Raw genomic sequence first — 8340 nt, 5'->3', positions numbered from 1 at the left:
GAAGGGGCCCATGGTGCTGGTCCTTAGGCAGAGCTGCCCGAGACAAGCAGTACCAGCAGAATCCAGGAGGGTGGGACCTAGTTTAAGTAGGTTAGGCAGCTGGTGTTGGTGCTGTGCTGTTTACTGGAGTTGGTTTATCCTGTGGGGTGTGGGAATGAAATGGTGTCAGCCTACCCCTTTGTCCCCAGAGAGTGGTCTCCATGCTTGCTGGTCTCAGGGAAGGACTCCCAGAATAGCGAACAATTTCCCCTCATGTGTCCTATGTGTTTCTCAATTGCTGTTTTCACACTATCTGTCTCTGGGTTTCTTGTCCACCTGGAGCAGCACCTTGCACTGTGGACTCTACCATAGCCAGGCCTACTGATTTTCAGAACTCCAAACTTTAGGGACTTGGTGTGGCAGGGACCTGAGCTGGTCTTCTTGGGGAGGGTCTTGCTGCACTGGGACTGACAGAGGTCTGATCCAGAACAGCAGACCTGCTAGAGCACAGGCTATGGGAAGTGGAGCAAAGCAGGCTTAATGACATATGTCCAGGTTAGCTGCCCTCAGCTAGTGTCTCTGTGCCTGTGCTGAGGGGTGGGGAAGTGAAATGGCACCTTGCTGACTCCTTTGTCCCCAGAAGCAATGCCACCTCTTGCAGATGCACTCCAAGGAGAGGAACAGTACCCCCACTGTGCCCTAGGCGATCCTCAGATCACACTGTCTGCACTGTTTGCCTGCCTTCTCTCCAGGAGCAGGACTGCACCCTCACAACTTTATCCCAGAGAAGTCTACAGACCTCCAAAACTCCAGACTTGGATCCCCACTGGTTGTAAAAACTTACAAAAATCAGCCCCTCTCATTTTTCCAGCCAATGACTTCGGGGAAATATTTTTTGTGTGTGCATCCCTGAGCATTCCACTCTCTCTCACCTCTCTCCATAACCAGGGCTCCCTCTTCTCCACGGCACCAACTATCTGTTTCTTCTGCAAACCATGACTCCACACTTCCTACCTTACTTGATGTGATCTTTTCACTCCCTCTAGTTGTGCAGTTTGTTCTATCAGTCCTCAGGTTGATTTTTTGGGCATTCAGAATGATTTGAGAGTTATCTGGCTGTGTTCGAGGGACCAGCTGAGCCTAGGTCCTCCTACTATATCGCCATCTTAGCTCTCCCTGCTACCCACTTTGCTATGTATTTAAAGTGTAATGGATTTAAATTTTGGATTAGTCATAACTTTTCTTTCTAGTAGTTAATACAAATTTTATATTAAGAATTACTCTTTAAAATATCTAGAATAACATTGTATGCCAACTATACTTCAATAAAAAATAATGTAAAAACATCTAGAGATGAGTAAAATAATAGAATGTAAGGACTGAGATATTTACTACAGTACAGTTCTCAGGTAATAGACTGATTAATTTAAAAAATTTTTCTTTTTTTTTAAATAGTTGTTAAAAATATTTTGGATACATAGGTGTGACTTTTATAAAATGTATTCCTAGCTCTACTGTAAATGTGGTGTATGATTTAAGCAGGTCACTAAACTTGCTATTCTGCCTTAGTTTTTCTTCTTCTCTCATTCACTTCAAAAACATTCCCAAAGGGAAAGCCGCCAAAGAACAAAAGCCTGGAAATACCGGCTCACAGTGTGCCCATCCCCATCCCCCCCCAGGGGACACGGAGACTCTACCCAAACAGGGTTGCCTGAGTATCAGCGCGACAGGCCCCTCCCCCAGAAGGCAGGCTGAAAAATCAAGAAGCCCACATCCCTAAGGTCCCTATAAAACAAGGGCACACAGCGTGGTTCCCGGTCAATAATCTGGGCTCTGGACAACCCCGCAACCTCTCCTCATCAGAATGACGAGAAGAAGAAATCCCCCCCAGCAAAGAAAAGACAGTGAGTCTGTGGCCTCTGCCACAGAAATAATGGATATGGATATAACCAAATTATCAGAAATGGAATTCAGAGGAACAATGGTCAAGATGATGTGTAGACTTGGAAAAAGTATTAACGAAAATGTTAATGAGAATATAGAATCTCTAAGGGCGGAAATGAGAGCGAATCTGGCAGAAATTAAAAATTCTACGAGCCAAATGCAGTCGAAACTAGAGGCTCTGATGGCAAGGGTGAATGAGGCAGAAGAACGTATCAGCGAATTGGAGGATGGGTTAGTAGAAGAAAAAGCTAAAATAGAATCTGGACTCAAAAAAATCCATGCTAGGGAATGTAGGTTACGGGAGATTACTGACTCAATGAAAAGTTCCAATGTCAGAATCATCGGCATCCCCGAGGGGGTGGAGAAAAACAGAGGTCTAGAAGAGATATTTGAACAAATTGTAGCTGAAAACTTCCCTAATCTAGGGAGGGAAACAAACATTTGTGTCCAAGAGGCAGGGAGGACTCCTCCCAAGCTCAACGATGACAAACCTAAACCATGTCACGTCATAGTGCATTTCGCAAATATTATATCCACGGATACAGTATTGAAAGTGGCCAGGGCAAAGAAATTTCTCACGTACCAAGGCAAAGGTATCAGAATTATATCAAACCTGTCTACACAGACCTGGAATGAGAGAAAGGCTTGGGGGGGCATTTTTAAAGCCCTTTCAGAGAAAAACATGCAGCCAAGGATCCTTTATCCAGCAAGGCTGTCATTCAGAATTGATGGAAAAATACAGATCTTCCAGAATCGCCAGTCATTGACCAATTTCATAACCACAAAACCAGCCCTACAGGAGATATTAAGGGGGGTTCTATAAAAGTAAAAAGGCTCCAAGAGTGATACAGAACAGAAAGTCACAATCTATAGAAACAAAGACTTTACTGGCAACACAGCATCATTAAAATCATATCTCTCAATAATCAGTCTCAATGTAAATGGCCTAAATGCTCCCATAAAGCGCCACAGGGTTGCAGATTGAATAAAAAGACATGACCCATCCAGTCGCTGTCTAAAAAAGACTCATTTTAACCTAAAGATACATTCAGACTAAAAGTAAAGGGATGGAATACCATCTTTCACGCCAATGGACCTCAAAAGAAAGCTGGGGTAGCAATTCTCATATCAGACAGATTGGATTTTAAACTAAAGGCTATAGTTAGAGACACAGAAGAGCACTATATTATTCTTAAAGGAGGTATCCCACAAGTGGATATGACAATTATAAATATATATGCTCCCAACATGGGAGCAGCAAGATACACAAGCCAACTCTTAACCTCAATAAAGAGACATATAGATAAAAATACACTAATAGTAGGAGACCTCAACACTCCACTATCAGCAATAGACAGATCACCAAAGCAAGAAATCAGCAAAGAAACATGAGCTTTGAATGCCATACTCGACGAGTTGGACCTCATATATAGAACACTACACACCAGAACCTAAGAATACTCATTCTATTCTAATGCCCATAGAACATTCTCAAGAATAGACCATGTTCTGGGACACAAAACAGGTCTCAACTGATACCAAAAGACTGAATTTATTCCCTGCATATTCTCAGACCACCATGCTCTGAAATTGGAACTCAACCACAAGGAAAAATCTGGAAGAAACTCAAACACTTGGAGACTAAGAACCAGCCTTCTCAAGAATGATTTGATAAACCAGGAAATCAAAAATCAATTTAAACAATTTATGGAGACCAATGAGAATGAAAACACAACGGTCCAAAACCTATGGGATACTGCAATGGCTGTCCTAAGCGGGAAATAAATAGCCATTCAAGCCTCGCTCAAAAGAATAGAAAAATCTATAATGCAGTTTTTATATTCTCACCTCAAGAAGCTGGAACAGCAACAGAGGGACAGGCCTAATCCACGCAAGAGGAAGCAGTTGACCAAAATTAGAGCTGAAATCAATCAAGCAGAAACCAGAAGTACAGTAGAGCAGATCAACAGGACTAGAAGCTGGTTCTTGGAGAGAATCAATAAAATGAACAGACCACTGTCAAGACTTATCCAAAAGAAAAGAGAAAGGACCCAGATTATTAAAATTATGAATGAAAAAGGAGAGGTCACAACCAACACCAATGAAATTGGAAGGATTATTAGAAACTTTTATCAACAGCTTTATGCCAATAAATTAAGCAATCTGGAAGAGATGGAGGCCTTCCTGGAAACCTATAAACTACCAAGATTGAAACCGGAAGAAATTGATTCCTTAAACAGGCCAATTAATTATGAAGAGATTGAGTCAGTGATAAACAACCTTCCAAATAACAAAACTCCAGGCCCGGACGGTTTTCCTGGGGAATTCTACCAAACATTCAAAGAAGAAATAATACCTATTCTCCTAAAGCTATTTCAAAAAATAGAAACAGAAGGAAAGCTACCAAACTCATTCTATGAGGCCAATATTACCTTGATCCCCAAACCAGGCAAAGACCCCATCAAAAAGGAGAATTACAGACCGATTTCCCTAATGAATATGGACGCCAAAATCCTCAACAAGATCCTTGCTAATAGAATCCAACAGTACATTAAAAGGATTATCCATCACGATCAAGTGGGATTCATACCTGGGATGCAAGCGTGGTTCAATATTCGCAAATCAATCAGCATGATACATCATATCAACAAGAAAAGACTCAGGAACCATATGATCCTCTCAATTGATGCCGAAAAAGCATTTGACAAAATACAGCATCCTTTCCTGATTAAAACCCTTCAGAGTGTAGGAATAGAAGGTACATTTCTCAATCTCATAAAAGCCATCTATGAAAAGCCTACTGCAAATATTATTCTCAATGGGGAAAAGCTGGAAGCCTTTCCCTTAAGATCAGGAACTCGACAAGGATGCCCATTCTCGCCACTATTATTCAACATAGTACTAGAAGTCCTTGCAACAGCAATCAGACGACAAAAAGGGATCAAAGGTATTCAAATTGGCAAAGAAGAAGTCAAAATGTCTCTCTTTGCAGATGACATGATACTCTATATGGAAAACCCAAAAGAAGCCACTCCCAAACTATTAGAAGTTATAGAGCAATTCAGTAACGTGGCGGGATACAAAATCAATGCTCAGAAATCAGTTGCATTTCTATACACGAATAACGAGACCGAAGAAAGAGAAATTGAATTAACTTAACCAGAGACATAAAGGATCTATATTCTAGAAACTATAAATCACTCTTGAAAGACATTGAGGAAGACACAAAAAGATGGAAAAATATTCCATGCTCATGGATCAGAAGAATTAACATAGTTAAAATGTCCATGTTACCCAGAGCAATCTACAGTTTCAATGCTATCCCGATCAAAATACCGATGACATATTTCAAAGAACTGGAACAAACAGCCCTTAAATTTGTGTGGAACCAGAAAAGGCCCCGAATCGCCAAGGAACTGTTGAAAAGGAAAAACAAAGCTGGGGGCATCACAATGCCGGATTTCAAGCCGTACTACAAAGCTGTGATCACAGAGATAGCATGGTACTGGTACAAAAACAGACACATAGACCAATGGAACAGAACAGAGAACCGAGAAATGGACCCTCGGTTCTTTGGGCATCTAATATTTGACAAAGCAGGAAAAAATACCTGGTGGAAAAAAGTCTCTTCAATAAATGGTGCTGCCAAAATAGGACAGTTACATGCAAAAGAATGAAACTTGACCACTCTCTCACACCATAGACAAAGATAAACTCCAAATGGATGAAAGACCTCGACGTGAGACAGGAATCCATCAAAATCCTAGAGGAGAACATAGACAGCAACCTCTACGACATCGGCCAAAGCAACCTCTTTCATGACACATCTCCAAAGGCAAGAGAAACACAAGATAAAATGAACTTGTGGGCCCTCATTAAGATAAAAAGCTTCTGCACAGCCACGGAAACAGTCAGAAAAACTAAGAGGCAGCCCACTGAATGGGAGAATATATTTGCAAATGATGCTACAGATAAAAGACTGGTATCCAAGATCTACAAAGAACTTCTCAAACTCAATACTCCAGAAACAAATAAACAAATCATAAAATGGGCAGAAGATATGAATAGACACTTTTCCAATGATGACATACAAATGGTTAACAGGGCCAGCGCATGAAAAACAAGTTCAAAAATCATTAGCCATCAAGGAAATTCAAATCAAAACCACACTGAGATACCACCTTTACGCCAGTTAGAATGGCAAAATATGACAAGGCAAGAAACAACAATTGCTGGAGAGGATGTGGAGAAAGGGGATCCCTCCTACATTGTTGGTGGGAATGCAAGTTGGTACAGCCACTCTGTTGAAAACAGTGTGGAGGTCCTTAAAAAGTAAAAAACTGAGCTACTCCTATGATCCAAGCACTGTACTACTGGAGGTTTACCCCAAAGATAGAGATGTAGTGAAGAGAAGGTCCATATGCACTCCAATGTTCATAGCAGCATTGTCCACAATAGCCAAATCATGGAAAGAACCGAGATGCCCTTCAATAGATGACTGAATTAAGAAGTTGTGGTCCATATATACAATGGAATATTACTCAGCTATCAGAAAGAACGAGTTCTCAACATTTGCTGCAACATGGACGGCACTGGAGGAGATAATGCTAAGTGAAATAAGTCAAGCAGAGAAAGACAATTATCGTATGATTTCTCTCATCTATGGAACATAAGAAGTTGGAAGACTGGCAGGGGAAGAAAGGGATAAAGAAAGGGGGTGTAATCAGAAGGGGGAATGAAGCATGAGAGACTATGGACTCTGAGAAACAAACTGAGGGCTTCAGAGGGGAGGGGGCTGGGGGAATGGGATAGACTGGTGATGCGTAGTAAGGAGGGCATGTATTGCATGGTGCACTGGTGTTATACGCAACTAATGAATCATCGAGCTTTACATCAGAAACCATGGATGTACTGTATGGTGACTAACATAATATAATAAAAAAACATTTAAAAATATAGAAAATGTTCAGGAAATAATAGAGCCAATACTTACATACACTTGCGTTTTGCTGTCTTTGTATCTAAAATAACATTTTTTTAAAAATTTACTTAAATCATATTATACTATGTATACTATTCTGCAACTTGTTTTTCCCATTCAACTTTGTAAGATTTTATTATATTGAGATCTAGAGATCTTGTTCATTCATTTTACTTCCTGTATAATACTGCAGTTTATAAATACAATTGTATTTATTCCTTTTATATCTGGACATTGACTTTTTTCCCTAATCACAGACAATGGTGCATGAACATTCTCATATACAGGTATCTTTGTATACATATGTAGGGGTTTCTGCAAATATAAATTTGGAAGTAGAAGGACTAGGTTATAGGTCATGTGCATTTTTCATATACTCTGAGTTATTCAATAAATATTAATTAACCACCCATACTTTATGCCAGATACTGTTTTTTAATGCATCAGTATCATATATTAGAAGGTAATATGTACTATGGAGAAAAATAAAGCAGGGATGGCAGATAGGAAGTATATGGCATGGGTGTGTATGCTGTTGATGTATTTTTAAATAGGATGATCAGGAAAGACCTCAGTCAGAAAATGACATTTGAATAAAGAACTGAAGGGGAGTGGGAAATGTGGATGTCTGCAAGATGGATGAAAAGCATTCAGGCAGAGGAAACTGCAAGTGGAATTGTTTTTAGACACAAATGTCCTTGGTGTGTTTGGGAAATAACAAGGAGGCCAAGTGCCTGAGGAAATTAATGAATAGTAATAGGAAATAAGGTCAGAAAAGTGGAGTGAGGCAGATCCCATAGAGTATTAATAGGCCATTGCAAAGAATTTGGCTTTTGAGGCAGATATGGAGCCACTGGAGGGTTTTAAGCAGTAAAATGATATGATCGGATTTATTTTAATAGGACCACTCTGGCTGCTATGTTAAGAGCAGACTGTAGATATTACTAAATTGCTTTGCTAAGTGGATATGCCAATTTCAATTCTAATTACTCATTAGCAGGGTATGAGAATTTGGGCAACTAAATGTGTTCAACCATATATTTATTTCTTTTGTACATTTTGGTTGAGTTTTTATGAAGAATGTTTTATATATATTTGAATGTCCCTAGTACTAGCACAATACCTGAAACAGGAGAAGGTGCCAGCAAATGTTGGGTGAATTAATCTCAAGATTTTTCAGAGCTAAAAAGCATTTATATATCATCATATCCAACCCTACATTTTACAGCTAAGGTAGTGAAGCCCAAGGCAGTGAATATCTTAAGGTCCCAAAGTTAATTAGTGGTAAAATAGGGATCAGAAATTCCAGTGTCCTGACTTCCAAGTCATTTTTCCATTCACCTGTTTCCTAAACTTGACTGATAATAAAATCACCTGCAGATAACCTAAGGAGCTTGAGTAAGAATCAGAAACTCTAGGACAGTGCTTCTCAAACT

Source organism: Ursus maritimus (assembly GCF_017311325.1).
Source record: "Ursus maritimus isolate PB19 chromosome X unlocalized genomic scaffold, ASM1731132v1 scaffold_X1, whole genome shotgun sequence".
Lineage (NCBI taxonomy): Eukaryota > Metazoa > Chordata > Mammalia > Carnivora > Ursidae > Ursus > Ursus maritimus.
The sequence above is the reverse complement of the archived record's forward strand: the minus strand, read 5'-3'. Positions refer to the sequence as shown.